This window comes from Colobus angolensis, unplaced genomic scaffold (genome assembly GCF_000951035.1).
Source record: "Colobus angolensis palliatus isolate OR3802 unplaced genomic scaffold, Cang.pa_1.0 Scaffold260, whole genome shotgun sequence".
NCBI lineage: Eukaryota > Metazoa > Chordata > Mammalia > Primates > Cercopithecidae > Colobus > Colobus angolensis.
The window spans coordinates 517,471-525,850 of record NW_012115822.1 but is presented as its reverse complement, the minus strand read 5'-3'; the positions used below and the strand labels follow the sequence as shown (position 1 = coordinate 525,850).

General features: G+C 55.3%; 1 protein-coding gene across 1 annotated transcript in view; it reads left to right on the top strand.

Annotated features, from left to right (window-relative positions):
- Nucleotides 1-2,814: 2,814 nt before the first annotated feature.
- The window catches only part of HIC2 (hypermethylated in cancer 2), a 45,668-nt gene continuing 40,102 nt past the window's right edge, over nucleotides 2,815-8,380 (top strand). The window contains exon 1 of the mRNA XM_011947313.1: nucleotides 2,815-2,904. The gene's annotated coding sequence lies outside the window, so the exon portion shown is untranslated. The remainder of the gene's footprint in view (nucleotides 2,905-8,380) is intronic.

Below are 8,380 nucleotides of genomic sequence, written 5' to 3'. Positions count from 1 at the left end.
GGGTCTGCGGAGCGGGGGTCGGCGGGCGAGCGGGCGCCGGCTCTTTGTACCTTTTCATTAGCAATCTAATCCGAACAGCGTCGGGCGAGCTGCGCTGCCTGACAGGCGGGAGGGCTCCCATTATGCAAACGGCCCTGCGCCCGCGGCCGCCCCCTCGCTGGAGGATTTTGCGATTTCCAGAACTGCGGTCTTGCACTGTCTGCGGTCTCCTTTCCTCTTGCCTCCTCCCCGGGGGAAGACTGGCCACGGCAGGGCCAGGGGCGGGCCTGGAGGGGCCGCTCCCAGAGGGCCAGGCTCTGCGGCTGGTGGGCTCGCTGCCCTGCCCCCAGACCTCTCCTGTAGGCAGCCGCTTGGCAGGAAGAGAGATGGGCTTGGGGGAGGGGGTCGGCTGGCAGGGGGAAGGGACCGGCTGGCTGAGGGAGGGGGCTGAGGGGCCCCAGCTTGTCACTCTCTGTTTATCTTCCAAGATGGTTCATATTCACACAGGCCTGGGTGTGTGCGTGGTGGGGGGGAATGCCTCTCCCTGGGGGGCAGTGACTTACGGAGAGGAGGGAATGAGGCCAGATAATGCTCCCAACGGCCCCACCCAGAACTGCCTGGGACTGCCTGTGTAAGAGAGCCCAATGCTGAGCCGGATGGGTTGGAGCGGCGTTAAAGTTATTTATCCATGTCTTCTATCCCCTGCACCCCTAGTCTTTTGTAGTAGGAGTTGCCAAGCACATCTGGAAAGCTATGTTCCCGACCCCCCACTCCCCCAGCAGCAGGAGGGGTGTAACCCAGGGAAGCCACCCCTCTGACATATGTGCTGGGGGGAGGGGCAGAGCCTTGCCCATAGGAATCCTGTGGCGGTGGGTTGTTGACTGATGTGGGGATTGCTGTGTCTCTTGTGCTGTCGAAGAGCTGGCAGGTAGTTGGGGGGCCTTGGGAGCTCCTAGGCTGAACTCGAGGCTGTCCTTCAAGGATCCAGGATGGAGGGATGGAGCTGGGTCACTCAAACCTAGGGCCTTTCTGGGTCTAGCATTTATTGCTTCCTGGTTTCTGGCTTTGCTTCTTTTCCTCCATTCTCATCTGCCAGTGTCTGGACTCCCTGGGCTTTCAAGCAGACATTTTCAGGAGCACAGGCCATGTGGTTGGTCTGGAGCCCTGTGGCAAGGAGAGTGTGCATGCTTGGTGGAGCAGGGTTGTTGGAGTAGTCTGAAAAACAGATGAGCTGGCCTCTGGAGACAAAACTGTGTGGCGAGACTGCTGGTTTAGTGGGTTCTGAACACCAAGAACAGGGCTGGGAGTCTGATGCTTGGGGGCCGAACTGAGTCCTGTGGCCCAGAATTGTTGCCTGGAAGTGAACGTTCCGTCTTGTGCCATTGAGATTGTGAAGATCTCTAGGTCCCACAGGACAAGCAATAGACTTGGAAGGCTGGGAAGAGGCTCCCCAGCTGCCTGCCTTCGGAGGTCAGAGCTCTCAGGTGGGTCGGCAGGCCAGTGTTGGGTTGGGGGAGGGAGGTTGTAGAGTGCCTGTAGCCCAGCTTTTCTGGCCAGTTGGCTCTGAGTGCTGCTGTGTGCCCAGCAACCTCTCCCTGCGGTGTTTTTCTGCCAGTTGTTGGAACTTGTAGATTAGTCACTGAGCTTTTACGACCGATTCCTGAAAAGAAAAATCTCCCTCTGGTTGCTGGCTCTGTGTAGAGGAAGAAGCAGCCCGAGGGAGTCAGGCCTTTAATTAAAGCAAAACCGAAATGATTGTGAAGTTGCTGGAAGGAGAAGAGAAGGCGCAGGTGGGGCAGGGGTGATGAGTCCTGATGAGTCCTGTTGTGCTGCATGATACCTGCTCTGGGGACAGGTAGGCACGATCCCATCCTCGATCCTCCGTCTTGGCCAGCAGCTCAGCCTTCTCCACAAGCTGCAGTCCTGGATTAATCCTCACGTAGTGTTTTCTTTCCGTAGATCAGATTTCTCGTTTTGTTAATAAGCGCAGCCTCCCGTCCACTTGAAGTCAGCTGTTGTGGACGAGGAGCAACAGGGTTTTGCATTATTGAGCTGATAGCCTGCTGCCTTCCTCGAGTCCTTATTGTTTGCAGGGTCAGATCTGAGGGGTGGGGGAAGTGCCATTTAATCAGCAGCTAGCCCCTGGAGAAGAGCTGGCGGGGCAGTTCTGGAGAGTGAGAGCCGTGAGGAAGGAATAAAGTTCAGTTTACCCAGGGGACTTGTGGTTCCAACCTTATTGCTTGGTCTGTTGGCCTTGAGCAGTCAGCCCCACCCCATACCTTGTCTTGCCTGCTGCCCCCAGTACCTGATCCCTGGGAGAGTGGGGTGCTTCTTCCTGGGCTGCTCTTGCTGGCCTGGGAGGTAGCTTTCACCACGGGAAGAAAGAACAAATTAGGTTCCTCCCCTCTTGTCTCCTCTGAGCCTGGCCGAGGAGGGACTACCGTGGGGCAGTGAGAGGGGAACTGGACTTGGTCGCAAAGTCTGTAGTGCATTGCTGGCTCTGCCATTTACTCCCGTTGTGACCTTGGGCAGTGATGGACTCTCCTGCGTCGTTTCTACAATGGGAACAGAACTTGAGTTTACATTCATGTATCACTGTTTTCTGGAGCTCAGCCTAGGGAATTTAGACACTCAACAAATGATTATAAGATGGGGTGATAAGGGCTGGCATCTAGCGGAGCGCAGAGGGCATAGCGGTGGTGTGGGAGGAGCCGCCTGTGGGCTGGCTGAGAGCCCTGGATGCCATGTGGGTTGGGTTGGCCTGGAGGGGAGGGGTTTTAACCAGGAAGTGACTGCTGCTGGTTTTTAAAAGGCAGTGGTAGGGTAGAGGGTGGCAGGGGAGACAGCTGGAGAGCACTGAGGACGCAGACCCACAGATACTGTGTGAGCTGGGAAGCCCGCTTGGAAGACCCCACTGCCAGCCAGGCATGTATGTGGCTCTTTTTCAAGCTTTTTATTCATTCTGCCACATTTTCTGAGCACAAACTCAGTGCCTGGCCCCCTTGGTTTAGACCAAATCTTGTTGGCCCCTGCTTTCTGGTGCTCACAAACTTGCCTGGGTGGAGTGATAGAGGCGCTTGCAGTTCAGCACGCGGTCTGGTCTCCTCTAGAGGAGTGAAGGAGCTTTGGAAGTTCAGTAGCTTGCTTGGGGGCTGGAGGGTAAGTGCCGTTGACTCTATCGCCTGTGGAGGCCCATATAGTGTGGTGTCTGGAGAGATTTGAGATCCCACTAGGGAGGAGTGGAGCTGAAAGCCCCCTCCCTAAGAGAGGTCCTGGCTCCCATTTAGGGGCTTCTGAACCAGCCCTTCCAGTTTGACTCTGCCTGGCACCGCCAGGGTTCGCTTCCTGCTGGGAGGGGCCTTGCCCTAAGGGTTAGGGACCTGGGCGGGGGGAGGGCTTCTAGGAGGGACTGGGCCCCGAGGGACCGAGGGACTGAGGGACTGCAGGCTTGCTTGCCTTGAGCCCAGTTTTAGCTGGGAGTGGCAAAGCAAGAAAAGCTGGTGGGGGTGGGAGCTGTGTGTGGGCCCCCAGTGAGCTTGATAAGGGAGGGAAGGCTGGGAGCTGGTTCCAGCCCGCCACAGTTCAGGAGGGAAGGGCCAGACTGCCTGAGAGGGGTGTGGCAGCACTGAGTGGGGAGAGGGACCCTAAGAAACTGCTTGGGACCCTCGGGAAGGTGGCCAGGCCTTGGGGATGCCCTCCTTCTGACTATTCTATTTTCCTGTTTCTTTCTTTCTTTCTTTTTTCTTTTTGTGGTAATGTTAGTGGGTGGAGAGTGGGAGTGCAGCCTCAGTGTTAGAACAGGGGGACTTGGGGTTCTTCTGATGGTGAGAGGGAACAGGGATGGGTCAGCCAGATGCCTCTAACCTAGAGGCGGCTGTTTTTTGTGAGGTGGGTGGCGCATCGTAGGATCTTAGGTGCATGTTCTCTGTTTAGGGGTGATCACACACGGGGTGTGGTGAGGAGGGAGTGTGTGGAGTCCCCAGCCTTCCTGTGGCAGTTCCCAGTGTGACTAAAAGAAGGCAGGGATTGGGTTTGGTTAGGTGGGTGCTTCCAGGTGAGTGCTGGCCTGCTATGGAAATGGAAGAGCTCCTGGCTCTGGCAGGGGTGTGGCTGCTGTACAGACTTGTCCCCTGCCGTCCGGGGCTGTTGCCCTGCGGCTTGGGCTTCGGCTTCATTCCTCTGGGTGGGTGGGTTCTCTCTGGCAAGTGTGGGAAGGGGCCGCTCCCATTACCACACTGAGGCCTGAGCCCCTTTGAGGGGGAGGATCTGTTGCATGGCCTTTGCAGCCCTCTCTCCCCTGCTGCAGTGCGGGAGGTGAGGCCGCAGCACTACGGGAGATGGTAAGCTGTTGGTGAGCTCTCATTCACAAAGTAAGGGAGAAGGGAGAGTGGGGCCTGGGACTTTGGTGACTTGTCCTTGTGTGGACACAGTGGGGCTTTTCTGGGTGATGAGTGCAGGCTGCACATTCACCCAGCACATGCTGTTGCTCATGCTGCCTGGCAGAGGCCTGCCTGCTGGTGCCCTGGTTCTCACCTTAGGCTATACCTGTCTCTGGGGTGGGCCCAAGGCACTAGCTTTTTCTGAAGCTTTTGAAGTGAACCTAGTGTGCAGCAGAGTTTGAGAACCGCTTCTCTAGCAGGTGATGCATCTTTGTTGATAATAGAATCCACAGGCGGAAGGATGAGTAGCCCGAGCAGCCCGCGCTTTTACCTGCGGTGCTCACTAACTGCTTTACTCCGAGGACCTGGCGGGGTCAGCAGTTACCCAGTGAATGAATTGGTAGAATCAGTCATGCCGATTCTTGGGTAGTTACTGGGCACAAAGAGTGAACAGCAGGAGGAACCTAGACCTTGTGCACTGGGGGCTTCTCCTGGGAGGTCCCCTGGAGGTGGGTCCTACTAACCCTATAGCATGGGCTTTTGGAGTCTGCCTGGCCTGCTTTCCTGGCTGCATTCTTGGGCTCTTGTTGGCCTGTATGTAGTCTGGTGGGGCCTCACATAGTGCAGTTTGGGTTGAGCGGAGGTGGCCAATAATGGGAGCCCCTGGGACTCCTGGGACCTCTGCCTTCTTCTCCCTGGAAGAGAAGAGATTTGTCCCTGAAGTTGGTTTCCTGGGCTGTGTTATCTGGGCAAGGTATATGAGGCCACTAATAGGAGCAGAGAAGGAAGAGTGGGAGGGGACTGAAGGGGGGGGAAGGGACAGGAGGCAGAGCTTCAGGTAGGGCCTGGCTGGGCCTGGCCCCCTTTGTTGGAACAGAACAATGGGTTGTTCTGGGGTTTTGTTTGTATTTGAGGGAGAGAGGCTATAAGACAGCTCCTGCCAGCTAGGAGCAGCCTATCATGTGAGGGGACAGGTAAGGCCCTTGGATGTGGTTCTGGTCAGCATCCTGGGTAGGAAGTCTTGCCCTTTAGAGAAGGGACAGCATCCTGGCCAGGCGCAGTAGAGGAGATGGGAAAAGGGGCTGAGAAGGAAGGGGTGGTGCACATGTTGGTAGCTGGGCCTAGGTAGTCCTGTCCTGAGTGAGTGATCTGGGGATGGATTCCTGCCCTAGGTCTTGTGCCCCTTCACTCCAGCCCTCTCCGGGACCCCATGGCCCTTCCCCTTTGTGGAAGCAGCTGCTGTTATAGTTTCTGTCTGGCTGGTACCAGGGAACTTGGCTTGGAAGATGGGAGGAGGATGGTCCCCACGGAGTTCCGACAGAAGGCCAGGAAGGTAGTGGTGAAGAGGTAAGCACTCATCCTGGGCTCGTTCCTGGGCTCAGCCTGGCAGTGGGCATTTTACACCCGATTCAGTTATCAGAACACACCAGTGTGGTCCTCATCATTTTGTCAGTCCTCATTGTACAAGTGGCTCAGAGAAGTTAAAGAGTCATACGTCTAGAGAGTGGGTGGAGGAGCTCCAGGTGAAGTGTGTGAAAGCCTTGGACACATTTGTGAGTGAGGACTCCTTACTCTGTGCAGTGCTTGGGCTGGAGGGCAGCTGAGATTTTCATTTTGAGTGGGATAGTGGGATGGCTGCTCTGGACAAAGCCAGGGAGTCTGGCTCCCAGAGTGGGAAGGTGGTCCCCTGCAGGTCCCCTGCTCCTCCCCAAGGACCAGGGGCCAGAGAGCATTCTCTGGGTTGTCCTCATCCTTCCAGTCACACGCAGCTCCTTACTGTCTGGTATGTGGGACTCTTCTGCCCCACGGCATCCTGTGCCTTTGCTGAACACCTCCAGGAGAGCCATGTGGGGGATGGTCTGGACGTTGCAGGGACCAGAGCTGAGCTCTTGAGATTCTTTGAGTGTGGACAAACGAGGTGCCCTCGGTGGTGTGGGGACGCAGGCAGGGTAGCTCCTCTGGGTGACTCTTGGTAGGTTGTCTTCTGGTAGATGGACTGGAGGTATGGGTTCTGGTGCTTCAAGGTGGTTGTCCTCTGACTGTGAACCAGATCCCAGGGACAGGCGTCAGCCCCGTGCTGGCCGAAGGGAGAGGGTTGTTTCCAAAGTCTCACATTCCAGGCATGTGTTGATGCTGATAAGGCAGCAGGGCTGGCTTAGCTGCTTTGGGCAGGAGGGGACTTTGACTTCATGCCCCCAGCAGGCAGCATGCACATCTTGCTTTCTGGTAGCACCCCTCCCCCACTAACCCCCTCTGCTTCCAGGTGCAGGGCCCCAGCAGGGTCCTGGTTACACACCCTGCAGGGGCAGTGCCGCTCTCAGCAGCGTTGCTGGCTTAGAGGCAGGCCTCTGGAGGCCTATTGATGGATTCTGCCAGCACTGCCTCTTAGAGTATTCGAGGATGCCATTGGAAATGTCACTTCCTTTTATTTGCTGAAATTTGTTACTCTCAGGTTTGGCAGTAGGCCCCTTGTCCAAGATTTCAGCTTTTGGGAAACTTCAGTTTTGTGGAAAGATGACTCCTGCTTCCTCTGTGGGCCAGTCTCTTAACCTCTCCAGGCCTCATTCTCCTTGTCTATAAATGAGTTGTTAGACTCAAAGTTGTTTGCAGACCCCGGGGATCCCCAATACCTTTTTCAGTATATTTAAAAGTTACGAGGTCGGACGGGGTGGCTCACGCCTGTAGTCCCAGCACTTTGGAAGGCCAAGGCGGGTGGATCATCTGAGGTCGGGAGTTCCAGACCAGCCTGGCCAATATGGTGAAACCCTTCCTCCCCTAAAAACAAAAATTAGCCACGTGTGGTGGCACATTCCTGTAGTCCCAGCTACTCAGGAGGCTGAGGCAGGAGAATGACTTGAACCTGGGAGGCAGAGATTGCAGTGAGTCAAGATTTTGCCACTGCACTCCAGCCTGGGTGACAGAGTGAGACTCCCATCTCAAAAAAAAAAAAAGTTGCTGGCCCCTGCCCTGGGTGGACACTTGCACTGCCAGAGTTGTGTTCCCCACTGTGAGCCAGCACTGGGAGCTGAGACCCACCAGTTCTACACATGTCCAGGGGAGGCAGTACAGATGACTGAATATTAAATCTAGACCTTTAATTACACATCTTTTTACTTTTCTGTGTGATGAAATAGGAAGGATACATGAGGCATTTTTTTGAGATGGAGTCTCGCTGTTGCCTAGGCTGGAGTGCAGTGGTATGATCTCAGTTCGCTGCAACCTCCGCCTCCTGGGTTCAAGTCATGCTCGTGCCTCAGCCTCCCGAGTAGCTGGGATTACAGGCACCCACCACCGTGCCTGGTTAATTTTTTATATTTTTAATAGAGTTTGGGTTTTGCCATGTTGGCCAGACTGGTCTTGAACTTCTGATCTCAGGTGATCCGCCCGCCCTGGCCTCCCAAAGTGCTGGGATTACAGGCATTAGCCACCATGCCTGGCATGAGGCTTTAAAAAATTTTCTTTGTTTTTTCTGGTTTTTTTGGTAATAGGGTCTCCCTCAGTTGCCTAGGCTGGAGTGCAGTGATGATGTAATCACGGCTTAGTGCAGCCTCACCTTCTGGGCTCAAATGATCCTCCTGCATAAGCCTCCTGAGTAGTTCGGACCACAGTCATGCCCATACCCAGCTAATTTTTTTTTTTTTTTTTTTTTAGAGGTGGGGTCTCCCTGAACTTGAACTCCTAGGCTCAGCCAGTCCTCCTACCACGACCTCCTAAAGTGTTGGGATTACAGGTGTTGAGCCACTGTGCCCAGCCTACTTAGCAACTTTGTTTTTTTTGAGATGGAGTCTCTCTCTTGCCCAGACTGAAGTGCAGCGGCACAATCTTGGCTCACTGCAACCTCTGCTTCCCGAGTTCAAGCAATTCTACTGCCTCAGCCTCCGAAGTAGCTGAGATTATAGATTCTTGCCACCACGCCTGGCTAATTTTTGTATTTTTAGTAGAGACTGGGCTTCTCCATATTGGTCAGGCTGGTCTCGAACTCCTGACCTTGTGATCGCCCGCCTTGGCCTCCCAAAGTGCTG